Below are 27,206 nucleotides of genomic sequence, written 5' to 3'. Positions count from 1 at the left end.
AAAAGTACTACAGTCAGATGTCTACTTAAGTAAAAGTACTGAAGTACTTGTTTTTAAAAGTACTTGAGTATCAAGAGTACAAATGTACATTTTCTAAATATCGCATTACTACTGCCACAGTGCTTGCATTTATGTACAGAAACGTCCTACATGGAGTTATGAAAAATGTTAATGTTAATACCTTGTAGCATGTAAAAGGAATTGAAAGTAAAATCAAGTCTTTTTTAAATCAATCATCATCTAAAAATAGATGATAAAATCAATCATCTTTTTACCATGTTGCTTTATTTAACATTTCTCACTTGCTCACAAGGCAATAGCACAATGGCAATGCTCTGACAAACCTCTGCTAGAGTTTTAATGGATTTGCACCCACATTTGAACCTGACTGTGTTAAACACACCGCATACTCAAGAACATCAACGCAAATGCTCAGCTTACATTAATGAGTAATATCAGAAAATAAAATTCAGCTAACAATTGTGTGTACATGCGAGTTTCTCTGTTTTTTCATCAATCAAATCAATAAACCTAAACCAGCAAAGAAGGCAATGTTCTGACACACCTCTGAACCTGAAAGCTGATTGCTGATAGGCTGTCCCAATCAGTGGCGCCTGCACAATCCAGTCACGTTTAAAGAGGGAAACAACAAATTGAGGGTTTCCGTGTTTTTTCTCTCTCTTTTTTCCTTTTTTTCCGAAGAAATAACGGGTACTCCGTACTCATGGTTATGGATAGAAATGTAGTGGAGTAAAGAGTACAATATTTGCCTCTCAAATGTACTTGAGTAAAGTCATGAGTACTCCCCAAAAATGATACTCGAGTAAAGTACAGATCCCTCAAAATTGTACTTAAGTACTGTACTCAAGTAAATGTACTCCGATACTGTCCGGCTCTGGCAGTCACCCACAAAACCATAAAAACGCCTTTATTTTATGCTTAAGGAAAAACGTAATATTTTGAAAAGTCATGTTCACTAGGATTTGTGTTTAAAATGCTGGCTGACCAGCGGCTCGATCAGTTGGTAGCGAATGTAGTCAGTTAACTTCCTCTTCAAGAGGAAACCAGATATATCTGAACTCATTCAGGGATTTAGGGAGCTGCAAGCTGTGTGTGTGTGTGTCTACTGCATGTGTAAGAAACAGCTAGTAGGGGGTTGTCACAATTCTTCTACTTGTGCCTGCTTGTGTAACCACTCGCTGTGACCAACCTCTCTCTTGCTCTTTCTGTCTGTCTCCCCCTGTATCCCATTAGAATGCTGCCATAAACTCATTGGATGCCAAAATCCACTATGCGAAAGCCAAGTCACCAGGCCAGTTTTTGCATTAGAGGCAACCTAGTACTGTTAAAACATCACCCTTAATCAACTTCCCACCGACAAACTAAAGCAAAGAGAGCAAACCCAACACATTCACACACACTGATTAACAATCCAAATGGAGACTTCCTATTGAACTGTATTGTCAATAGAACTTCACTTTCCAAATTTTAGAGCATACTGTTAAATAATACAGATTTTTTCATGTATTTTGTCCATTTATAAAATAAACAATTGGTTAAAAAAGGGGTTAACACAAATTAAAATAAAAGCATTTACATGAACTCTTCCGCTAATAATGTAAATTATACAAGATGTTAAGTAAGCCAAATATTTGTATTTATTTTTTTGCAAATGAAAGTACTGAACTATTTATCACCTGTCTAGACTTTCTTAATGTAAAATTCCCGTTCATTGTATTCTTAAGTATATGTGAGGTCATGACATAGAAGCCAACATATTTGCCATAACTAATGTAATGTCTTGCAACTGTAGTTTATTTTATATAATTTAATGTCCCATAGACTTACACACACGTGTGTGTGTGTGTGTGTGTGTGTGTGTGTGTGTATGCACATGTATATTTGAGTCTAAATTAAATTTCTTTTAAATTCACATTTATTATATACGAATGCAGACCATATCCCATAGAACACAGCTCTTTTATAAGAGCTTCAGTATTTAGCTTTATAATAATATAAAGCTTTATAATAGAGCTTTATAATAAATTCAGTATTTAGTTAATAATTTATAGTTTATAAACTACTTTTCCTTGTTAATTCATGAACAGACAGAGTGGAAGCACTTCAGAATGCCCACACAAGTATAGCAAAACCTGAATCACACAAACAACATTTTAAAATTTAATTCATCAACAGACAAGTTACTCAAGTTCTACATCACTATGCTTTGTAAATTAACGGATGCTAGGATCCTCCAATTTGCAGCATCTATTGTGAAGGCGTTAAACATGTAAAATGAATGTGATGTTGGACAGTTGGACTGAAGACTGTTACGTCAGAGGAGAGCAGGTGGCTTTTTTGCGTCTGTTTAGCATAAGCACCCGATGAGCACACACATACACACACACACACACACACACACGTGATTCTCTGTCAGCACTGGCCCCTGAGGCAGGTGTGGCCCCACACACAGGCGGCTTAAAAAAAATGGCCCCAAAATGAAATGCTGCTGCTCCACGTCCCCGTTCAACCCGACCAGATCGGCTGTCACTCCTGACATCGCTTGTCAGAAGTTCTCCTTCACTGCCCATGGACAACATGGGGGTCAAAAGAGCAAGTACAATGGGCCAAACCATCCTTCTTTTTTTCCCTTCTCCTCTCAGCAGACACTGAACTCAGAAATGACAGGAGAGGCTGGGTTAAAACTAGCTGCCAGAAAAACAAACGCTGCAGAACGAGTGAAGGGAAGGAGAAGGGAAGACTAGCTTCCATTCTCTCTCATTTTTGATGTCAGGAACACCGGGATTGTGCTCTGACAGCCAGGGAAGCAAAAGGCCAAAAGTGTCCCTAACACCACACCGGGGTGGGAGTGACTGCTTAACTTTGGCTTTGTGAGCAAAAGTCACATGCTTCTTGAATATATTAAAACGGTCGTTCTCCACTGGTTTTACTTCAGGAGATTTTACATTGGACATCAAGTCCAGGAGACACAATACAGCACTGGAATTGTTTATTGTCCAAACTTGATTTTCAATGGTTTGATGCTCTCAGTAGCCAGTAATTCACCACACAAAACTCACTGTGGTCGGCACAAAACATGTTTATCCTCATGGCAAATTAACCTATATTTAATGTAGTCTACTTTTTTTTTTACCTTCGTTTTGTTCATAGTTTTTAAGGGAATGTCTGTCATCTGTCTGATTTGATTAATTCGCTTCTATTGAATGCACAACCTTTGCCATCAAAAACTAAACATGTGAAAATCCACAAATTTAACCATTTAAAATCTGTGAATGATAACTCTAAAACTCTTTTTATGAATCATCTAAGAAAGATCATAAGATCTTGAAGTTAGATGACAAATGAAATTCACTTCACCCATTCAACTCCTCAGTCTCAAACATGATGCAAATTTTTCACAATTGTGCTATAAGACTCAAACACATGCCCACAATCAATATTCTTGTACTTTTACACTTGTAAACAATGATCTTACGTGGATTATTTTGACAAAATCATAATTAGCATTAGATTACCATAGAGAACTTAAAGAAAATACAACAATTCACGAGATTAAAACTATTTCTTCTGTTGAAAACTTACTTTTAAAACTCCAGTGAGTGTATAAAGCTTTTTTTTTTTTTTTTTTGTCTGTTGGGCTTCCCTGAATTGCTTCGTTAAAAAAAAAAACGAGTCAATGTTTTTCGATACATATTTTTAGTGAACAAATCTTTTGTGTGTGTGTGTGTGTGTGTGTGTGTAGAGAGAGAATGATTAGCCTAAATAACAATAATAAAACAACTACTACGATTGTCGCCATCTACTGGCGCAACTACGTACCATGCAAAAAGAGTCTCTCATGAACAAAATATTCAAATCACTAGGATCCTTACCTTTAGTACGAGCGGAAATGGTGTGCACTCCATATATGGCACTGGGCGGACAATCCTGATCATCGTCTTTCTTCTTCGCTGAACTCATGACAACTCACGAGCGGCATCTGGCGCTGTGTATGAATGGTCATAAGGCAGGTTCAAACAAGAACCTGTAAAATACGCCAAATGCTGATCAGTTCGGCATAATTTGATGGAAAATACTCATGAATGATGATATAACAACTATACATACGAGCATCCGTATTTTTTAACAGGCCTAATGGATTAAAAACCGGCATGAAACGCCTGACACGACGGACATGATTTAACAGGTAAGTTAACGTACGTCTATCTACAAACAAACCTGTTTTAATTTAGCATGTTTGATTCTTACATCTGTCACGAATTTATAGGCTATAGAAATACTACAGTAACATTTTTTTTTATCACAAAAGTGATCAAATATCGAAGCTGAAGTGCAATACTCTGTCATTTATGTATATTTTGTAAAATATATATTAATTTTGACATTATAATTATGCAGTAAAAGAAAACAAACTGACCTGTCCTGCTGCCTCTGAAGGGACTTTTCGATGACGTCACACAGAAAGCGCGGGATTAATCCCAGTCAATTTCTGGTTGATAAAAATGGTTGGTATAATATTTTTTCCCCGTCTCATTTGTCTAATATCTATCGTTTTACTCTGAAAATATTTCAGAATACAATGATTTTCAAATGCTGTGAAGGATTTTCATTTGGATTATATTACAATGCATTGAACACACATTTAACTTATGCAATTTATGTTCAAGTTTTTATTAAGATAAATAATAGGCATAACACGAGTTTATTAATTAATATTATGTTGCCAGCCTGTGTGGTCTCATGTACATCAGCATAAAATAAAAGTTATTTCAGAGGTAGATTTACATTTGAATTATACATTTGCATTGATGAATCATGCACAATAAGACCATTGACATTTATTAAGAAAGTAAATTAGTCAAGTATGATTTCATGGTGTCTATAAAAATATGGAGCTCTGCTTTCAGTGTGAGGTTTTCTAAATATCACTTCACCCTCAGTTTCTATTCCGTTTAGTGTAGGTTATTTGCTTTATACATTTATTTTACTTTATATTTTGGCTTTTCCTCTTTCATTCTATCTGGTATGCCAAAATTGATTAGCTTGCACTTTTTGCTCTCCTCTCTTCTTATGTGTGATAAAGTCACACCCCGAGCACTTGACCCCAGATCTCGACGTGTTGACACCTCTGTTCTATTCATGAGGTTCAATTAGATTCAAGCGCACCACAGGCCTGGCAAACAAGGGGCCGGTTGGAGGAGACGGGCCCCATATCAAACATGCTCCTCAGGCTGGAGAGTGGGTAAATGTCAGAGGGGAAAGTGTTCCCGGATAACCTGCACGCACATTCGCCGGTCTAATTAACCCAGAGCCGGAGAGTGGGGGGGAGGGAAGGATATGACAAAAGAGCTGTGATGACTTACATCAGCGCTACATCTGCTACTCTACACATTTGCCTTCTAGGGACGCTGGTAATGTCAAACTCAAATAGCAGTGAGAAAAAAAGACGGGTGTTCAAGAAAGAGACCCATACAGGATGTTAATGCAATCATACATTTTCATTTAAAATGGCAAATAAATTGCTGATCATTTTACAATAATAATATAACTTTAATTAATTCTGACTTTTTGGACGAGAAAACCAAGTGTTTTTTGGGACATCACAACTCTATTGCATGTCTGTGAAATGTAGTCACCTAACTCACCAAAAACATTCAGCCTAACTCATGCTTCAAAACATAGTTATCATGTCAGTAAATTAGCCAGTGCCAGCAAAAAAATTAAAAGGTTTTTGTTATATTGTGAGCGATACTGGTAAAAAAAATAATAATAATATCACCGTAGTCGACCCTGGCAATGTTTATATACAAAACTGTTTTGTCTAGCTAAATGCATTACTCTCAGCTTTTTAGATACAGATTTCAACCGTACTGTGTAATATTTTACTGGAGAAAAGTGTAGTACACAGTAAAAGACATTGCAGAGTTGTGTTACATGTACAATGTGTTACAGAACACATTACAGTTTTGACAGATTCTCTGCAAATCTCTTTTTCACACTTGTGCCAACATTTACAATTTGCTCAAATTAATAAGAAATTCAAATCTGGTATGAACAAGAAACTAACTTTTCAGAGATCTGAACGTATTGTTTTGAGGGGGAAAACATATTTTTGAATAAAGCCAAAGTGATTGAGAAAATGTAATCTTGACAAGCAGTTTTTGGTAATTGGTCTCATTCCATCCAATGTAATATGAGCTGTATTTGAGCAATCTGAGGTGTTTCCAAGATGGCCACCAAGTGAACTACCTTGCCTTAAAAGGAATTGTGCTTGTTGTTTGTAAAAACATGTTAGTGGCATCTTTAGTTAGTATCTCCCCTAAATGTGCATGGAAGTTACTCCTGGAACTTTGGAGATAATATTTTTGTTATTTCTTCCACTTTCCAGTTTCTGTTAGAAGGTGAATAACCCGTCTAGAGCAACCGCATCACTCACAGATTGATAAACATCCAGTAGTTTCTTAACCGGCCACTGTATGCATTTTTCTGAGGCGCTGTGGGATTTGATGGTGCAGCACTGACACTCCGTCTTTCATTCTCTCTTTCCATCATAGCTGTGAACTCCACCTCTAGCTTGCGCATCTAGTTTTTTATGATATTAGATTCATGATAGTTGTCAGGCCTATTTTGAGTGTAGCCTTTTTTTTTCTTTGTAATATATATAAGGTTATGTGACATCACCACTCTTGATATATTCGATTTTCTTTTCATCGTTTCGGGTGGAGAGTGTCAGGTTTTTTTTGCCGCCCAGCACTTGACACACTTTGTGCAGGGGGCAGAAGGCTCGGCACTCTCTCTCCTTTTGCTCTTGTCCATCGCAAAAAAAAGAGGAGGGGGCAAATTAAACTGTCAAAAATGGAATTGTTCTGTCATCAGCATACCACCATTCTCACTCGTGTTGCAACATCAAGCATGTTTCTAATTCTGCATCTTCTGCACTTGAAATTTCAGAGGGAGGCGAGCAGCGGATGTTTGATGGACTGTAGGTGATGGCATTCTCTGGGAAAGAGTCAGATGTGAAGATCCACGAATGACAGCCGGGATTCGTTTGAGGAGAAATGGACTTGTAGCTGCAGGCCATGACCCTTTGCACCAGGTTAACCCACTGATCCTTCTCCAGATAGAGAAACAACCGTTTGGTTTGGTTAATCATTTAAAGATCATAAACGCATGAATAAAGAGTAAAAAATATTTGCCAGACCTTTGCTGAATATGAAATGTAGACCTGTTAATGAAAGAATAACCACATAAAATGTCTCTATAGTGGTCCTAATACTCAGGTCAGGTCAAACAAATATAATATTTTATAAAAAATAAAATAAAAACATTGTTAGACCACATAAAAAAAAGAAAGAAATAAGGTATATAAAAAAAGGTCGTTTTATATATATATGTGCTGTATTTCAATATATATACTGGAAAAACAAGACAATTTTTTTCTCTTTTTCTCTTCCTTTTTTCTAAAGAGTAATGAGATTTTGGGGGCAGTATGTGCTTAATTAATGTGCAAATAATCTTAATGGTCTTTTCGTGTGACTCGCCCGATCTTTACTCTAATAAAACACATAATGATCCAAGCTCAAACACCGCAATCCGCAGTCTAATAAAGACACGTCCATCTATTGTTCCCCAGCAGCTGACCTGGACAGGGAACATGTCCTCTCAGGACCTCCTGTCCCTGTGCTAACAGACAGCGTTAATGAGACCTGATTTGTGGGGCGCATAAAGAACGTCGTGAATAGGGGAGGAAGCCAGGCATGTTGCTTTAAGTCTTGCCCGTGTCAGCAGCACAATTGCCTTACAAATCCCACCGTGAAGACCTCCGTATTACACACTCGGTACGGCCCACCCCACCGGCTCACACCTTGATTACTCTTAAGGGAAGGTAATCTCTAACATGCACAAATACCAGCAGTCGAACCCAAAGCTAAGACCCACGTGCACTTACACAGTCATAGTTGATGGGAAATTACTGTAATTCCCCCCTGAGTTTTGGGTGCAAAGGCAGTTCCCCCTCCTTTCCTAAAGCTGCTCTCCAAATCCATGTTTAGTGGCTGCTGCAGATAAGCGCTAAGCGCCGGCTGCCATTATAATTGACGCGTATCCCTCTTTAGTTGAAGGATATCGGAGAAAGGCATTATCCAGCTCTATTAGAGTTTTGTTTGAGTGGAAACTGTTATCCTGCTTCACCGCAGTAAACAGCATGCATCACCCTGGGAAAGAAAACTTTTAAATGTGTTTTTGTTGTTTATTTAATGCTTGATTTGTTTGTTTCGCTCTTTGATTAACATTTATTATTGTACTAGTTAGTTTAAGTGTTGTGCTAAGAGTTGAAATTGTTTTATATATAGTACAATCCACATCAGAATAACTAGATGTCAGTCAGCGATGGTGAGATGCCTGGCTGTCTACGGCCTACATAGACAGCATCTGAATTTAAAAGGGACTGATTTGGAACGGCCTACAAAGCCAGCATCAAGTGTACCAGAGACTCGACTTACAATTGATTCCAGAATTTATTAGCATAGCTAATGCTGTGATACTTTAATTAATGAAACATTACACAGACATCGGACCATATTTAAAACCATCAGTGTTGTTAGTTGTTGTAAACTAAAACTACTTTACCTTTTGTTAATTGAAATAAAGCCAAAATAAAATATAAATATTAGATGGAAAACTTAAACTTAGAGTTGAAATTAGAAATGAAATAGAATAAGTGTACGTTGAAATACTAAAATCATTACTAAACTAATACAGAAATAAAATAAGGCTAAGTAAAAATATAATAAAAACGAATACAAAAATATATATTTTTTTAAACTATAATTAAATGAAACTGGAAATACAAAATACAATCTAATTCAAAATATTAATAAAGTATATAAATAATAATCATATATTATAATACGTTTGAGAGATTACCATCGGGTCGGAGATTTAGGAATTTTAGATTTATGTACATTGTTGGTTCTTTGTGTGTACGCATGTTGAAACATAAGCAACCAAAAATTTCCCCATGGGGATAATAAAGTAATCGGTACAAATTCAATATTTAAAATATTTCCAAAATCTTAATACAAAGGAAAATATTACTTCTTCCTAAGGCTCATTGAACACCTGGACATATTGGAGAATTTTAAAATAGGGATTTCCAATCCTGTAAAAACTTAATCATGTAAATGTCCATTGTAACGTGACTAAAATATTTAATAGTTACAGAAAACTACAGTCTACTTTTCTGGTCTATAAAATGATTGCCAAAAATCATCCAAAAGTAATAATTTGACAAAATATGTGGGAACTTTTTGCAATAGCCTTCATGTGCCTTAAAAATGCTGTGTAGGGCAGTTTGCTAGGTTTTACAATTGAGCTATCAGTGTGATGACAGTCATGCGGGGGGACAAAAAGAGTCCAGAACAAATTCAGAATTAAAATACTTCTTGACAGTCAGAAAAATGGTGTTTCTTTAAGGCCTCTGCATTGCATCATGGGTCAGGCCCACACTGCAGGCAATATCGTCCCTCAGAGTGGCTGCATTTCAGGCTTCCCTCTGGATGATTGTGTGGTCCTGTAAAATCCGTGCAGGTCTCAAGCGGCCGGGAAAAAGGAGAGAGAGAGAGAGAGAGAGAGAGAGGAGTATGATGGCGGTTTATTCGGCATACAGGTAAATGAAATCTCCAGCACGCATAGGTGAGCTCCCGCAAGACTGCGCTTGAAATTCATAGACACTGTGCATATGAGAACTCTGAAACAGAGAGGAGAGCCGGGTCGCCCGAGTCAAGAGGGTTTGAGAGCGCTTTATTAAAGATGAATCAAAGACAAATAAAATGAATGTCAGCACACATGTTCAATTACAGGCGTTTGCCATGGTGCATTGGAGTCGAGCGGGTGCTAATCACACTAATCGATATGTAAATGTAAAGTACAACAACCAGCACAGCCTCCTGTGACCATACGCATATCTTTAAGCTACTTTTAACTCATTAAACGCTGGTTTCTCCTACATACCGGAATACAAGTTCTGACATTTATTTGAACTCACCTGAATAGAAAGACACGAGGAGAGGAGAATAAATAAAAGTGACATTTTCACCTGTCTTGCAATATACTGAAGTTTTAATGAATCATGAGGGTTTGTAGGTTTTGCAGAGAGGCAGAAGGACTTTGGGAACTCGCTTTGATATTATGGGATGTCGTCTCCTGACTGATGTGTCCTCACGTCTCAAGAGTGAGAGATCAACCTTATAGGCTGTTATTCTTTATTTATTTAATATTTTACATTAAGATAATATGGCTGATGCATAGACTGAGTGTGTTTAATTGTCTGATGACTGGTATGTGGAATATTTAATTATATTTTTTAGGGTCTATAACTACTACACATTTTACACACAAGTTGTTGTTTTCTTGTAAACCCACTAAATTGTTCCCTTGTTCCGTGGCACGGAATCTCGTCACACCCCTAAATATAGTGCTTTCCGACATTTGTCGAAATGTAATTTTGAGTGTCCAATGAAATCATCTTGACTTGACCAAGGTAGTTCTTGCAGAAAAACTGATCCAGGACAAACCAGCTTGAGAGAATTTGTGAACAACAAACTACAGATTCGGAACACAATTTATCTCTCTGGTGGGAAATTAAATTGTACCTCCCTGTTCTCTTTTGTATTCTTTCTCTCACCCTTCATACCTCTCTTTCAGAAGGAGGCAATGTATCTTAAGTATGTTGTTCACAAGCACGACTTATTCCGAAGAATTAAGTGCAGTGATCTCAAGCTCTGTGGATCTGTGGTGCTCTGGGACATGTAACCCCCCCCAAAAAAAAAAAAATTCACAATCCAGCCCGCTGACCTGCGCGTCCCTCAGCGTCCCCTTAACATGACAAGCGTCTTACTGTGAGCTTTGGTAAATCATGCAAACAAGAGCGGAGAGGGACACAGGCCTCCCTTCTGCCTTCTGAAAATTGATTTACAAACCGCAAAGGTCCCAAAAATGAACCTGCGGTACGTCAGTGAAAGCATGAGAAGATGCTTTATGAATGAGGAGTCACATTGAGCGTTTGAATCTTCATGACCAAACTAACGAGCATTCAAAACATAATAAACCTGTCTGATTCATAGTTATGACCATGTTCAGTAGAATTTTAAGACCCCCTGTGGTAAAAATCAAAATTTTAATGTTGTTTATATGTCTATGTGGTGTTTTTAATGTGCTTTAAGACAAACTATGTGCAAATGTTTCGGTCAACACCATTGCTTAGTATTTTCTGCTTAAAATGGCAGTGAACGGAAGACTCTCAAAAACGTGGTTTCAAACCTCCCGTTTCCTACCGTCACAAACTTTCCATAATGGTCAAAGTGTTTCTAAGGATGCCTATTTAGAAGGCAGCTGTCTGAACATGGTGTGTGTAACATTAGCAACCAATTGTTAGCTGTTTGATAATATAGTCAACCCAATGGCAATTCATATCAATTACCACTATGTGTTCGGCGTTGTAGAGATCGATACATAAAACGCATTGTCATTCTGATACATCCACATGTACCCCACTCTTCCTCTTCTTCTTCTGAATCAGTTTCTGGTTCACACAGATAAGGTTGAATTAAACCAATATTTCCACTTGTCATTGTGTAGCGTTTACTACAGTAAAGCTGGCCAAGTGGGTCAGGTAGTCTGAGCTGTTGTGATTGAAAGAAGGTGGGGACTAATTTGCATATTGATGGTTCCACGTATAGTAAATGAAGCAGAGTAATGCAATGGAAAAGTTTTTTTTTTTTTTTACAGAAACACAGAAAGCTAAATTAAAGTTTCCATTTAGTCAAAAAAAAAAAAAAAAAATAAAGTTTGGCCAATTGAACTCGGCATCTAGTTTTTCAACTAATTTTACATATTGCTGATTTAGCATCCTTTTTGGTTAATCTTTACCTGTTATTATTTTTTGTGCATGAAATAGAAGTGCTAATTAAACATTGTTTCAGTCTTTGAAACATTGCTTTGGCCCTTCAAAAATATTTTATGCTAAATGTTGATGCATCACTAATTGTAAGTGCATTATTGTACACTGTACTTTATTTTACAGGCATGTCCTGGATGCTGTCAATAGAGCTTAACACATTTTTCTTTAAGTAGTCTTTTTAATTCACGCTAAATAGCACAAAAAGAGCAGAGAGTTTGAAGGAAAGAAACTCGACATCCCAGCTCTGTGATGCTAACAAAGGCTCACATCATTGATATGCTTGAACATATTTTACATTGGTAAAACACATTTGATATGCGCCGCTCCTATTTTAGTCACATTTTAAGGCGTCTTTTGTGCGTTTCTTCCTTACAAGCCCGCCAGAGCGCCTCTCTCCACCAACAAAAGCAGTTAAAATCAGTGATTGCTTTCAGAAACTTTAATTACAACTGGAAAATGGCATTCTTCCATATAATAGATTCCGATTGTTTCAGCATTATCTACCGTGCAAATAAAATCTACTGTATTCCACAATATTCCCAGGATTAATCACTCTCTAAATTCTAATATGCTCTTGAAATGGCGAATAAAAAGCTGGCGCTGTTGTTGATGTGATGGAAGCTGTGCGCTTTCTCTTTCTTTCGCTCCCGTCTCTCTCTCACACGCGCACACTTTGAGCTATTATTATGCATATCCAGGTAGAAAGTTAATTAACCCAAAGCTTAAGCTAATTATGATAGCAGAATGCTATCAACCAAACACTTTCAGTCAGACAGCTGTCCAGAATTTCATTTGCTAATCATTTGTCTTTTGGCGGAGCATATGGTAGGTTTTCATGCTATCAGAGGCACAACAAGCAGCTGAGAATCATTAACTAAAAACAATGTGCATAAAATCAGGGGTAGCTTTAGCCAGACAAAAAGCTGAATCCTTAGCCTATAAAAAAAATAATCATTGTTTGTCAGCCCTTGCCACTTAGAAATTTAAGCTGATAGCACCGTGTATGTGTGACTGGAATCCTGATACGCCAATGAATTGTTTATATTTATATGCAAATGAGGGGGCATGTTTATTGTTTATGCGTGCTATGTTAATAAGACACGGTCCTATGCTGGAATATTTAAGCCTGGTTGTATCAAAACACATTTTTCTATTAATCAATTAAATTCTTTTTTTTGTTTTGTTCGTGGAACATTTTCATATTTGATGGTTGTAAGGTCATGTTTGTTTTAAAAGAAACACTTGAAAGTCTAATTAGTTTTTCACATGTGTTACAGGAGATGACACAGATGGACCGAATTAATTTGGTTCCCTCCATTTCCCAGAGACGGGATAGCACAAACAGACGCACGCGGATGCGGCGAACAACACAACGCCGTGACTGTCCTCCTGCAACCACACGCTTGCGTTTCTGTCCTGAGGATAAATGATGCAAGGTCATGTTTTCCTTTAATCTTGTCAGTTTATGTGTGATGACATCTACTATGGCATATGCACTGATAAAGAATGCAGATGAGATCTGAATACAGATCCCTTATAGTGTATATATCCATATAGTTATACCAATTAGCAAAATACTGCAAACAAGTTTGGTTTGTACCAACTTGCCACATTATCATAGGATTTAATTAGCATGCAGTCCCAGGTGTGCGTTTATTGGCTATTTGGATTCAAACCCGGCTTGTCCAAGCAGGTTTTAGAGGTATTATAAGTGCTTTTCTATATCCTCTGACTCCCTCAGTACAATCGTGACTAAAAGGGGATTTTGATACATGTATACATTGCTATTGCTGATTTCAATCAAGAACTCTTATTATTTTAGTTATAATCTCCTGTATTAACTGTATTTAAAGGGATAGTTCACCCAGAAAGTAAGGTTCTGTCATCGTTTTCACATGTTGTTCCCAACCTTCTTCTGTAAAGCATTGTAGTCATCTATTTAGCGCTTTTTACAATACAGATTGTTTCAAAGCAGCTTTACATTGATAATAGGAAATTAATGCAACAAATATTGTTTTGACTGTACAGCACATCTAGAAGAAAGTAGTTGTAGCTTAAGTTTTTAATTGATTCATTTCCATTGTAAAAATGATTAGTTATTAACTTAGTAGCCGTTGCATAAGACCGTTTTCAACAGAAAACAGAAAACTTGTAAGGCGTTCTGACTGTTCATTTACATGACGCGGTTTGGTGGCCTGAGAACGTAAACTTTAAAGTAGGTTTCAAAGTGGAAGTTTTTGAAAACATGTGGCTATAGTCTAATAATCAGATTTTTTTGTTTAGTTCATACAGTGAAATTCACTATTCTTTAAAGTTGTTTCTACCCCAATGTTCTCCCAAATGTCTTCTTTTGTGTTATAAAGAAAGGAGGTCTTTCAGGTGTGGAATAACATGAGGTTGAGTACATGATGACAGAATTTTCCTTTCTGGGTGAACTATCCCTTTAAGGTGCGTGTCACATAATCTGATGATGGCACTTTGATCTGTCAAATGTTGTCCATGTATGTATTTTTAGTGCAGTGATGTAGAACAAGTAGGTAGTTTTAGGGACGTAGTAGACACGATAGGATTACCAAAAGGCCACAAAATGGACATACAGGACATTTACATATTCGTAGATGTTATAAATAAACAAACATACATAATTTAACCCCTGTGTTATCCACCGTACCCTCATAATTCCATCGAAACAGGAAAAAAAGCACACTGGAAATAAGTGGCGTTATCTGGGAGTGAGTCTGAGTGATTGATATCAGGATCTCTCCCCAATACTCCTGAAATCAAACGACTCGGGCGCTCCTCTAGCATGTGACACGGAGCTCTAAAAACATCTCCGCCTCGGACCTCACCGGCTAAATTGCCTCTGCTGGCGCCTTCACTCGCCAGCATTGGATGACAGATAAATTGATCGAAATATTGGAAAATAATATCCTGCCCAAACTCGTTGAACCTTGATTTCCAGTCTTTTGAATTTTTCATACGGGAACAAAATGAAAAACGGTTCTGATGTGTTTTTCCTTCCTCCCTTTCCTACACAATTATGTAGTGCTCATTTGCAATAAGGTCGGCCCATACATCAAACGCTGTGTGCGCTGTAAACAGAATGTGGCCCTTTTTTTTCCAACGGTCCCAAATCATTGTAAGCACAGGAAGTCAAGTAGGGAGTCTATTGGCCTGAAAATAATGTTGCCGAACTTCAATAAATCTATAAATCTGACACTGCCCTTCAGGGCCTCATTAGATGCAGAAATCTTTATTACAGTTAGTGTTTCTGGTATCAGTTAAAAGAAATTGTCTTTTGAAGCTTGTCAGAGAGATTGAATTAGAAGGATATGTCAGATGAAGGAGGCGGAATAATTTGAAGATCCTCTTTAAGCTGATGAAGAATCAGACCCTTGCAAGTTTCCAGGCTGTGTGTGAAATGTGGCTCTGATTTAAATTTCATTGGATGATGCTATGGCTTCTTTTTTTTCTTTTTTTATATTTGTAGTGAATCTGAATGTTTAGGTATCAAGAGATTGTCTGACTCACTTTTTGTTTAAGTGCTCTTTAATTTGAGCTTGACTAATTATGTCTGAAATGTCTACCAATTGCATTTTTTTTTCTGATGAAGCTGAACAAGCTTGTAAATAGTTGGTTTAACTAGTTATAAGCCAGCATGCAAACATAACGCCTCTATTCAAAAGCGCAGCCTTGTTGTCTACAGCCTACATAGGCAACTGTCTTCTTAGGCAAAAAAAGTGACCGATTATGAGCAACTAGAGAAACTCAAATCACAATAGATTCCAATAGTTGACTGCTCATCTTTTGCCGCAATACTCTCAAACAAATATTGAGTAAAACAGTCAATTTAATTAATATGAACTTTTTAGTTATTTGATAGTTTATATATAACATTTGTTGTATATTAAAATGAGTTATGTTAATATACCGTTATAAATTATATATTTTTTTACGTCATTTTTTATTTTTTTTCTGAGCTTGTTGCAGTGTATTGTGGGAGTCCTTTTCTCTGATGGATACATGTAATGCTAAGAATCTGACAAAAAAAAAGTAACTGATGCCTTAAAATGTTGCCTATGTAGTCAGCTCACTATGTTTTGAAACAGTGCCTCTCTCTCTCTCTCTCTCTCTCTCTCTCTCTCTCTCTCTCTCTCTCTCTCTCTCTCTCTCTCTCTCTCTCTCTCTCTCTCTCTCTCTCTCTCTCTCTCTCTCTCTCTCTCTCTCTCTCTCTCTCTCTCTCTCTCCATCTGTGAATTGAAGTTTCAGTGACGGATGTTTGTGGCAGGAAAGACCTCTGTCACAGGAAAATGAGGTGATCTATCATTTTAAGATATGGTCTTCATATACTGTTTACTCGGAGATATCACTTGCCTCCAGCCAATTTTGACCGGGGACATTTTGTGATATAGCGGTGATTTGTATGGTATCACAGCAACAATAAAAGCAACCCCTGAACTGAAAACAACAACACACAGACTAATACACCCTTTAGTTTCTGGTCTCCCGCCGTGTTCTTACAATTTTTTGGTTTGCGATATCCTGCTTACATGTTGAAACAAATCGCATCCTGGCTATGCTTTTTCTCTTGCTTCTAGGTGTATTTCCAACAGATCCAAACTGATTTCCCTCATAAGGATCCTTCCTATTCAGTGGGCAATATAAATGGTCTCTGCTAGAAGCCACCCAGCAGTCTTGTTAAAGACAGAAATGCTAGTGACAATGTAAAGTGCAGGGTTTCTCTTTTTTGCTTTTCTGCTACACGGGCCAGATATGTGTAATGACTGTGATAGTGTTGAACCATGCACATTTCCCCCCATCTATCACACAAACACACACACACACTCGTGGTCCTGTATATCCTCAGCCCCAACATCATCTTCTCTCAGCAGTTTTATTTGTCCCTGGACACTGGGAATAGCGTGAGGGCTGTAATATAGGTGTGCTGGTGATACTACAAACTTACTGTAGTCGCTGTACAGCTTTATGATTGGTGTGGCTTCAGACTAGACAGAAGCATCTAGTGTGTGTAGATCTAATTCAGCTTCCTGCTTTGTTCTTTGTGGTGATTAGGTGTTCTTCTGGATGCCCGTTTGACCTGTGTTTGGGCCTACAACACATCTGTGCATGCAGAAAACCACACAAAACTCAACCCTGCGTCTCATTCTCATTCATATTCCTCTTCGTTTACAGATTTTGATTAACTTGATAATGCTTTCAGCTACAAGAAAACAAAAGTTAGTGAGTTAGTGAATCTCATGAAACCTGTCAATTTGCACCAAATTCAGAAAGAAAGACAACTTATATTCTGCATTTGTTTAGGGCCAGTGTGGGTGTGTGTGTGTCCCCACAAAGATAGCAATATCCGACATCCTTTTCCTTGTGGGGAAACTTGGGGGGATCCCATCTTTCAGCCAATACGTAAGCCTAATATTTGTTTTATGGCCTTTTTTGCCAATTAAAAATCAAAAATCTTACATGTTTTCAAAAAAAAACTTCATTCAATTTTAGTTATATAAATCTGCTGAGAGGCATGATAGATAGATAGATAGATACTGTAGATAGATACCGTAGATGGATCAAATTAATGAGAAAAGTAAAACATTTGGCAGAAATGTGTTTAATTGTCATGAGAATAATGGCCACAAAAAAAAAAATATATATAATTGCTTTTATGTAAAATATTTCTTCATAGTTGTTTTTTCTTTTAGATATCTGATGATCTTTTGTGTATCTTACAAAACCATTGACAATGCATTGCATAATCGTGTATATTAAATTTCAAGGTTTAATAATGATTCTGATAGCTAAACAGCTACTCCACTCTGAGGTGGTATATACTGTGAATTCTCATGTAGTGTCAGACGTGTGTGTTTGCTTTCATAAGTTACGTACGGCTTGGCGGTGCCATGTGGCATTTCATATGTCCGCCAGAACCACGTACCATCTGTGGAAGTATTTCCAGAATCAACTGTTTCTTCCATATTTCAGCTATAGCGCGTCACGGCTCTGGGGTCGGGGCAGGCCTTTCCATTACCGCCTTCCTGATGTCTGTCAACATAAGCTTTTCCAGAGTTAATGATCCAAACTAATGTAACAAACTCAAGAAGGGTGTTGCATGGCATTTTAATCAGTATTATTTCAGTTTAATTATAAAAGGGCAGTATGATGTTTGTTAAGCAATCCATACCCTAAGTCAATGTAGCAAAAAACAGACATTAAGTATGCATTACGCTGTGGTTAATAAAAATTACATGGCTGATGTATCATGCTTACTTGGCATATTTCCTTTAATGTTTGATTTGCCAATGCTGGAGCAATGTCACAAGGAAGATAGCAAAATAATCCTTAAAGCCAAATTGTCATATGTTGATGTCTGCAGATCTATTGTGATGTGAACAGTGTCAGAAAGGTCATTAGAAAATTTTGTGCTGTAAGTTTATAGACTTGGTCAAAATGGTTTCTCCAGATTCATTTCAGTAGGGAGCCTCGGGTCGGGCCTCAGTAGCTCGTTAACTCTTTGCACTGTGACAGTTTCACAGTGATTAATTAAAACACCTTTAGCCACATAATGTCAGAAGGAGTCTATTTTAACAACTGACCTTTCTGTACCCAAAACAGAGTGCTTTACCATCCACTGGGTGACTTTTCTCAACAACATAAAAAGGCCAAATCTATCCTGATCACCCTTATTTTTGTTATTATAATATGATTGTATGGTTTTTAATGTTTTTGAAATAATTCTCTTATGCACAGCGAGGCTGCATTTATTTGATCAAAAATGCTGTAAAAAACATTAATGTTGTGTAATATTACAGTTCAAAATATGTGTGTTCTATTTTAATATATTTAAAATGCATGCTTAGTGTGAGGAACAGACAGTATTGACTGATTATGTTCTCTCTTTTTTTGCAGTTCTCAAAAAGCATGCATTGTTCCAGGTATAATGTCACCATTGCCCATTGCATAATTGTGTTCTGTTTGAAGCTTAACAGTTTCTGTTCATTATTTGCTTCTGTTATGTGAATGAGATGATTGAATGTGCATGTTTTTGTTTTTCATGGATTTGGAGCAACATAATGGTGAGCAAATTATGACAATTATTGGGGGGCTATTCCTTTAAGCAAATTGTAATTGTGAGCACACTCCCAGTAACAGTGTCCCATAAAAAGTGCAGTTGGAGTGAATTTTTACAATTTAGCTCTGAGCTGAATAAAATTGCATTAAACGGTGGTGGTAGGTTTATAAGCTGTGGTAGCATGGAGTAACCTACGTGTGGAATGATTTGATCATTGGGGACCTATTGTGTAATTTCTTCCTCATTTTGGCCCATGCTAATATGGCATATGCGATTAGGTCTGTCTTTGGGAGCTAGCAAAGGCCTCCAAATCAAATTTGGGTCCTTGACCAGAATACCAAAGCATATTAAACCCAGAAATGATCTAGTGATGCAAATCATTAAACACATTTGCATTTGCTTACTGAAGCTTATCACAGAAATTAAACTCCCGGATAGAGAGCGAAAGAGTGTGGGGGAGAGCGAAAGAAAAAAAGTGTCAGGTGAGAATGAGGTAGATCAGAATCATGGCTTTGTTTTTCAACATTTCTATGCATTGTAATGAAAAAGACAGGCCTATATCATTGCTCTCATCCAGAGATACTGAGCGATGTAGACTGTAGATGTATTTAAGACTTTCGCCAAAAGTGTTTTTTGTTATTTTACCAATCTTGAGTTACAGGGATCGTTCACCCAAAAAACTATAATTCTGTCATCATTTACTCACCCTCATGTCGTTCCAAACCTGTAAGACTTTCGTTCATCTTCGGAACACAAATTAGGATATTTTTATTGAAATCTAAGAGATTTCTGTCCCTCAATTGACAGCTATGCAACTACCACTTTGACGCAAAACTAATCCATATGAATTGAGTGGTTTAGTCAACATTTTCTGAAGAGACTTGTTCGCTTTATATGATGAACAGATTGAATTTAGGCTTTTATTCACGTATAAACATATATACAAGAACCAATGAGGTTCATTCTCGTGTTACGCAGCACGGTTGAGCTTCTGCAAGAACCAATAAAGGCTTTTATTCACATTTAAAGCTCAACCGAACCTGCTTGACGCGTGAGAACAAACCTCATTGGTTCTTGTGGAAGCTTATAAAGAATTTGAGCATTGACATGAATTATTCTCATAACTCGAGAATGAACCTCATTGGCTCTTGTGGAAGCTCAAATGTGCTGCGTAACACGAGAATGAACCTCATTGGCTCTTGTGGAAGCTCAAATGTGCTGCGTAACACGCGAATGAACCTCATTGGTTCTTGCTGAAGCTCAAACGTGCTGCGTAACACGAGAATTAAACTCACTGGTTCTTGCGGAAGCTCAAACGTGCCGAGTAACTCGAGAATGAACCTCATTGGCTCTTGTGGAAGCTCAAACGTGCTGCGTATTTAAGAATGAACCTCATTGGCTCTTGTGGAAGCTCAAACGTGATGCGTAACTCGAGAATTAACCTCATTGGCTCTTGTGGAAGCTCAAACGTGCTGCGTAACATGAGAATGAGCCTCATTGGCTCTTGTGGAAGCTCAAACGTGCTGCGTAACATGAGAATGAGCCTCATTGGCTCTTGTGGAAGCTCAAACGTGCTGCGTAACTCGAGAATTAACCTCATTGGCTCTTGTTGAAGCTCAAAACAGTGTATACTGTATTTGTCAGAATGTAAATGACAATAAAAAACCAAAGCCTTCTGAAAACATATCACGTAACAGTTGACTAATCATCATCATGAGGCCTCTTAAAGTTTTATCAATTCATGAGTGATTTAAATTAGATCCAAATTATAATTCGGCAGCGACCGTTATGAGCAGAAAGTTTCATCAGTGCCCCGTATTGAGCGAATCTAGCTAATAAACTGTTACGATTCACCGCACTTGAGTATCTGCCCTCTAGCCATTGTCCGCAAGGCTTACGGAAGGCTGACATGGAAGAGAAGGGTGATCTGGAATGATTAGCTTTTCAGCATCTCAACGCATTGTCAATTACAGCAATAGATTCCCGACTTCACAAAATCTGACAGCGCTGGGCATACTTGTCAGATCTGCGTAATCCAGCTACTAGGTGGCTGCAGGGTGGCTGGGGTATCTGAGAGTTAAGGGTCGTCCCGACTGCTGCCGCTCCCCCTTCCAAATATAAATAAATATACCTGCCTGAGCGATTTGGAATTACAATAAGGATCCTCAAGGTCTTTTATGGAGACTGAGCTCGCATACAAACTAATGATCACTTGGAGATTTGTGTGCAAGTGTGGGCACATTGATTTCTCTGACAGTTTCTCATCTCATAGTGTTTTTTTTTTCTTCCCTGCACAGGCCTCTTTCTCTGTCTCCCTAGACTAATGTAGTATTCACTGAGTCTATAGGCCATGCCATGTCACGTCTAGACTGCTAGTTTTAGGGGATTAAGCCTTGGATGTTGAATAGTTCAACCAACATTCAACATTTATTCAACAGGTTGTGGATTTGGTACTTTGAGATGCGTATCTATTAATTGGAGTCATATCATGACTCTTTAAAATCATTTTCCCCTTCAGGAAATGTCATAAAACAGTCATCATTTATTTTTTGTGATATTTATAAAAAATATTATCTCCCTCTGAATCATGTGAGATGTTATGTAGAATTGAAAAACCAAACTGAACAGTGTGTGCATGTATAGTTGTATTTACTCCAGCACACATTGTTTCTATAATGTACACTCCTGTTCTGTTCAAAAGTTTGGGGTCTGGAATCAATTTATTTATTGTAATGTTTTTAAAGAAGTCTATTATGCTCACCAGTGCTGAATTCTTTGAAAAACAATACAGTAAAAAAAAATTATACATTGTAAAGTATTACTATAAATTACAATCACGGTTTTCTATTTTAATATATTTTAAAATGGAATTTATTCCTGTGATCAAAACTCTATTTTCAGCATCATTCACTCCAATCTTCAGTCACATGATCCTTCAGAAATCATTATATTATTCTTATTTGGTGCTCAAGAAACATTATTTCTTCTTCTTCTTCTTCTTCTTCTTCTTCTTCTTCTTCTTCTTCTTCTTCTTCTTCTTCTTCTTCTTCTTCTTCTTCTTCTTCTTCTTCTTCTTCTTCTTCTTCTTCTTCTTCTTCTTCTTCTTCTTATTATTATTATTATTATCAATGCTTAATATTATTGTGCGAAAATTAGATTTTTAGGATTATTTGATGAATAGAAAGTTCTAAATAAGATACTTTTTTTAAACTTTTCGGTAACACTTTACTTAAAGGGGTGTGCATAAGACTGACATGACACCTTCATAATCATGACATAACACATTTCATGAATATAAAGATGGTTTATGCATGTTTATGACAACTGTCATTAAGTGTCATTCGCTCAATTATGAAATTTAACTGACATATGACATTGTTTGAGATGTCTTTGATATGACAACTGGACATAAACCAATACATCATAAGCTGTCAGTGTCATAACAACTTGCCAATACCAAGACAACATAAATTGTCATAAATATGTCATAAACATTATCAAACTTAAGAAACCACTTAGCTTTATGGGTTAACATTACATTAAACTGTCATGTGATTGGTTTTAACATTGTCTGTCATGATTATAACTGTCATAAATGTTTTTCTTGACCTCAACTACAGTGGTACAAATTGAGTGTGTCATTAAAATGTCATTAAGTGTTAATACTCTGTCAAATTATTGTATAACTGTGTCATGAATATTTTTATTGACCTCAACTACAGTGGTACAAATTGAATTTGTCATTAAAATGTCATTTTAAAGACAAATTCAATCCATAGTTACTTAAGTTTGATAATTCATCTGCTCTGTCATGTTTATGACAGGTTATGTTGTCTTGGTAATGTCAAGTTGTCATGACAAAGACACTGACAGGTTATGATGTATTGGTTTATGTCAAGTTGTCATAACAAAGACATCTCAAACAATGTCATATTTGCATTACAAATGTCATAATTGAGCGAATGACACTTAATGACAGTTGTCATAAACATGCATAAACCCTCCTTCATATGATTATGAAGGTGTCATGTCAGTCTTATGCACACCCCTTCAAGTAAAGTGATACCAGTTAATTTAAATCAACCAATCTATCTTACTGACCCCAAAACATTGAATGGTAGTGTACATATTTTACATATTTGTATGTAAAACGTTTATTTGACCATTACATATTTGTTTTACTTTTTTTTTTTTACGTAGCAGATTCAAACGACTTCTGTTTTATAAAATTGTGTTTTATATTTTACTCAAAATGTATAGTATCTCTGGCACTTGACAAGGCTGGTCATAACAACACTGTCTCAGCCAATGGCATGATTTGGGGACTGAGCTGTGTGTTTACTTTAGCTAGTTGTGCAGAAATGACACGCTTAACCTGTAACATTTAACTAACTGTGGTTTTGCCCTTTCAAATAGAAAAACAAATGTAAAATAAGGAAATGACTGTACATTTGAAATTATTGGGGGAAAAGAGTGTAAACCCTTTCAGAGTGGTGTGAAAATGGGTTAATGTTGCTGCTGCGTTTAATTGTTTTAGATTCTCCATCAATTTTGAGTGGCTGCACAGGGGAGTTGGCCCTGTGAAGAAAAAAAAATGAGTCGGTCTGAAGCGTTTTAAATTATCCAAAAATGAATGGAGGTATTCAATCTACTTTCAGATGTTAAAATTAGGTTTGCGACACTCATCGCGTGTGCCATCAAATTTCTCATTTTGAGCTCAAGTCTGTGTTCCTCAGAGCTCGTATTTGCGCAGATGGAACTTTGCCGAGCCGCGGTTCTTCTGGGATCTGAGAATTTTCACAGTTTGATGAGAAATGTTCCACTCCATCACATCTATAGATTATTTTCTGCCTGTAAATTTCTGACTTTTATTAATCAAATCATTGCCGTACCCCTCCCGACCCCCCTCCAGCCGTGCGGTGAAGGTGTGCTGGAGTGTCCTGGTTTGAATTGGGTGTTGTGCTCACAGCATCTTCACCCATGGGAGAGAGTCAGAAAAGTGAGAGAGTTTCTCTTCCATCGTCTTTCTCTCTAAAGATATCCAATGGGATCTTATTTGTGCTCTTAAGTATATGGTACCGTGATTGTATGTTATAATATGACTGCATTGACAGCATCTAAAATGTAAACCTTTTACATTTAGAGACGTATCATTTTTTAAAAACTATTGCTTAGTGTATTCATAGTCAATGTAATGTGATGTTATACACATAAAAGTCTTTATTTTTCAGATGTTGTCCTTATGAATGACCACCTGCGATGGCGGTCACTATGTGTTATCAAAGTACCAGCTCATCTCAATCAACGAATCAAAGGTAGGCTCAATACACTTTAATACAATGGTTAAAGTAAACACTCAAGCGTGAATATACTCAACCAAAAGATGTTGAAGAATTTCCGACACAAGTATATTGCTGACTTAAGTAGTTATTTCGCTGAATTCGCTTAATCTAGCCAAGTCCTTGGTGTATGGAATTGGGAACGCATTCCAAACCAACATTGCTTTTAATTCCTTTCTTTGTATGCGGCTCAAGTGCAGGAAAGAGACACAAACACAGAGGGAGGGAGAAGGAAGTGCGTATTGGTCCTGCTTGTGTGCTAACTGAAGTCCCACTTGGGATGGGATTATTTTCAATACGTCATTCAGAGAGAATGCATGAACTGTTTTCTTCACACTGAATGCTGTCCTCTGGGTATAAATCTTAAGGGAGTGGGATTCGGTTCTTAACAACTACAATAATTTAGTTTCTTTGATGACCAAAATAGATGTTGAAAATAATCTGACTACACACATTTTGTGCTGTTTACACACATGAGACTTTCACAAAGTAGAATTTAAGTAAACTTTTCTCTTCAATATAAATATTATCTAGAAGTAATAATATTTATCTAGTGAGCATATGCTTGTACTTTATGGTTCAGGAAAATTGTTGTCAGTTGGCAGGTCATAGCTGCCATACTATCATCTACTGCAGTATAACAACGGTAGCATTCAAAAATTAAAAGCCCCATTCAGTGTCTTCATTCAGAGGTTTTTTTTTTTTTTTTTTTTGGCATATAAACCTTTCAAAGACTTACCATGAGCTCTGAAGTTAAGTGATTGTCTGACGAAGTGTGCTATACATATACATCATAATTATTCAGAGTATCCATTTTGTTTTAATATGCCTAATCAATGACTGTAAGTCAATAGTTTTGCTCTTGTACCACCATTTTTGATTGGCGTTCGTTGCTGTAGTAGGTTTGAATTTAATTTATTTTTATATAATTTATGTTTGGTATGGTAAAGAGTTTAGAACTTTTTTTTAAAATCTCTATGGCAAATTATTGGGAAAAATTGGGTTTCCAGTTGGCAGTCACCATATCAAATCGCTCACAACACTATTACGTGTACAGCAGCAAACAAATGACCAAGTATCGAAACTTTAGCAATGCCAGTTTCAGGTACATGCTTCACAGGAAGTAAAACGTGGTGCAGTGGCCTTTTTTAAACACCCGTTCTTGGCAGGAGTAGAGGCCAACACAAGATTATCCACTGCACTTTGCTCTCGGCCAAACTATGACATTTTCCCAATCTGAAGTGCTTGAACCATGGACTACAACAGCCGGGCCTTGTCACACTTCCACGCGTCATCATTGTTGGGGAAAGCCTGTTCCCGTCTCACACATCGAGACGACGCCTTAAAAACAATATGACTCCAGTGCGGCATAGCGATTACATGGGTCAGCTCTCTACGAAGGCATCGAGTAGCAGGCCTGATTTAATGCTCTGGAAATTTCAGCCTGTCTATCTGAGGTCAACAGACTTTCTTTCAGAGAAAAGGAAAGAATGAGCAGAGGAGGCTTTACAGTGTGATGGCATGATGCCTGGGCTGCTTAACGGAATCACAGCGAGCAGCGGAGAACGGCTGGCAGAACCCCACGTCGGTTTCCCATGAAGCCGCTGGCAGAGTCAAAGCGACAGCATGTAAACCACTCTGCACCCAACACAATCGCTCTTTGTACGAAGCCGAACGCCGTTGAGTGGAGGGTACTTCAATGGAGCGCCGATACGCCTGACTGAACGTGACTGTCAAGTGACAAGGTGCTTTGAACGACAATTACTGTTGCTTATAGCTTAACTGGATGATTCTAATCTGAACATGCTCAGTATATGTACAGGGTGCTCCGTCACTTTGTCATATTTACATATGGGGCTTTAAATAAGATGTAAATTAATTTGTGCATGTTTAGATAAGCGCCTGTGGATGATTTTATTACAGAAAATATTATGCAGCATAACAAATCTGGTGCGGAGAGCTTTAAAGCCATGATGGATGCATTTACATTTGCTGTGCACTAATACAGTGGCTGTTGACTGGATTTTGCCGTTAGAGAACAGTTCTTAATTAAACATAGTTGTCGATGTAGCCCATTTGGCATCTACAGGGGGTCAATTTGACTAGTTTGGCTACTTCAGCAGTTAGACCCTGTTGGGGCAGAACATCCTGGGGCAGAAAGCATCTATTTCCATTGATGGCCATTCGCTGTAACTCGCTGACTAGGGTTGCCAATCGCTAGAAATCGCTGTAATATAATAATTTATGAATTAACTAACAATTGTTAATGGCATTTAACATTAGAAGTCAATACATTTGTATGTTTTTTTCCATATGTGACCCTGGATGCCAAAACCAGTCATAAGTCGCACTGGTATATTTGTGGCAATAGCCAACAATACATTGTATGGGTCAAAATTATAAATTTTTATTTTATGCCAAAAATCATTAGGATATTAAGTAAATATCATGTTCCATGAGGATATTTTGTAAATTTCCTACTGTAAATATATAAAACATTTATTTTTTGTGAGTGAATGCAGCACAATTGCGACCATAAATGCACAACTTTAAAGGCAGATTTTCAATAGTTGTATCTTGACCAAATATTGTCATATCCTAACAAAGCTTATTTATTCAGCTTTCAGATGATGTATAAATCTCAATAAATAAAAAAAATTGACCCATGTGACTTGTTTTGTGGTCCAGGGTCAAATATAATTGAATATCATAATTTAAATGTATTGTGCATTTTTTACTTAATCCTACATAATTAATGTTTAAGTGGCAGCCCTAATTTTGACACAATACATATATACCACAACATTTT

At 37.2% G+C, this 27,206-nt stretch overlaps 2 long non-coding RNA genes across 5 annotated transcripts in view; one reads left to right on the top strand and one right to left on the bottom strand.

Moving 5' to 3' along the window:
* Nucleotides 1–4,492, bottom strand: part of LOC306989239 — a 94,025-nt gene extending 89,533 nt beyond the window's left edge. Inside the window, exons 1-2 of one of the 2 annotated variants that reach the window (XR_013795602.1) lie at nt 4,439–4,492; nt 3,894–4,045 (exon numbers count right to left, since the gene is read on the bottom strand). This is a non-coding gene — a long non-coding RNA (uncharacterized lncRNA). Of the gene's footprint in view, nt 1–3,893; nt 4,046–4,128 lie in introns of both variants that reach the window. The other variant, XR_013795603.1, reaches the window with a different exon arrangement.
* LOC306989240 overlaps nt 4,155–27,206 on the top strand; it is a 43,179-nt gene continuing 20,127 nt past the window's right edge. The window contains exons 1-5 of one of the 3 annotated variants that reach the window (XR_013795604.1): nt 4,155–4,207; nt 6,973–7,117; nt 13,258–13,416; nt 18,896–18,921; nt 24,290–24,373. This is a non-coding gene — a long non-coding RNA (uncharacterized lncRNA). Of the gene's footprint in view, nt 4,208–6,972; nt 7,118–13,257; nt 13,417–18,696; nt 18,922–23,156; nt 24,374–27,206 lie in introns of those variants that run through there. The other 2 variants (XR_013795605.1, XR_013795606.1) reach the window with 2 other exon arrangements.

This window comes from Phoxinus phoxinus, assembly GCF_949152265.1.
Source record: "Phoxinus phoxinus genome assembly, chromosome: 21".
NCBI lineage: Eukaryota > Metazoa > Chordata > Actinopteri > Cypriniformes > Leuciscidae > Phoxinus > Phoxinus phoxinus.
The sequence above is the reverse complement of the archived record's forward strand: the minus strand, read 5'-3'. Positions and strand labels throughout refer to the sequence as shown.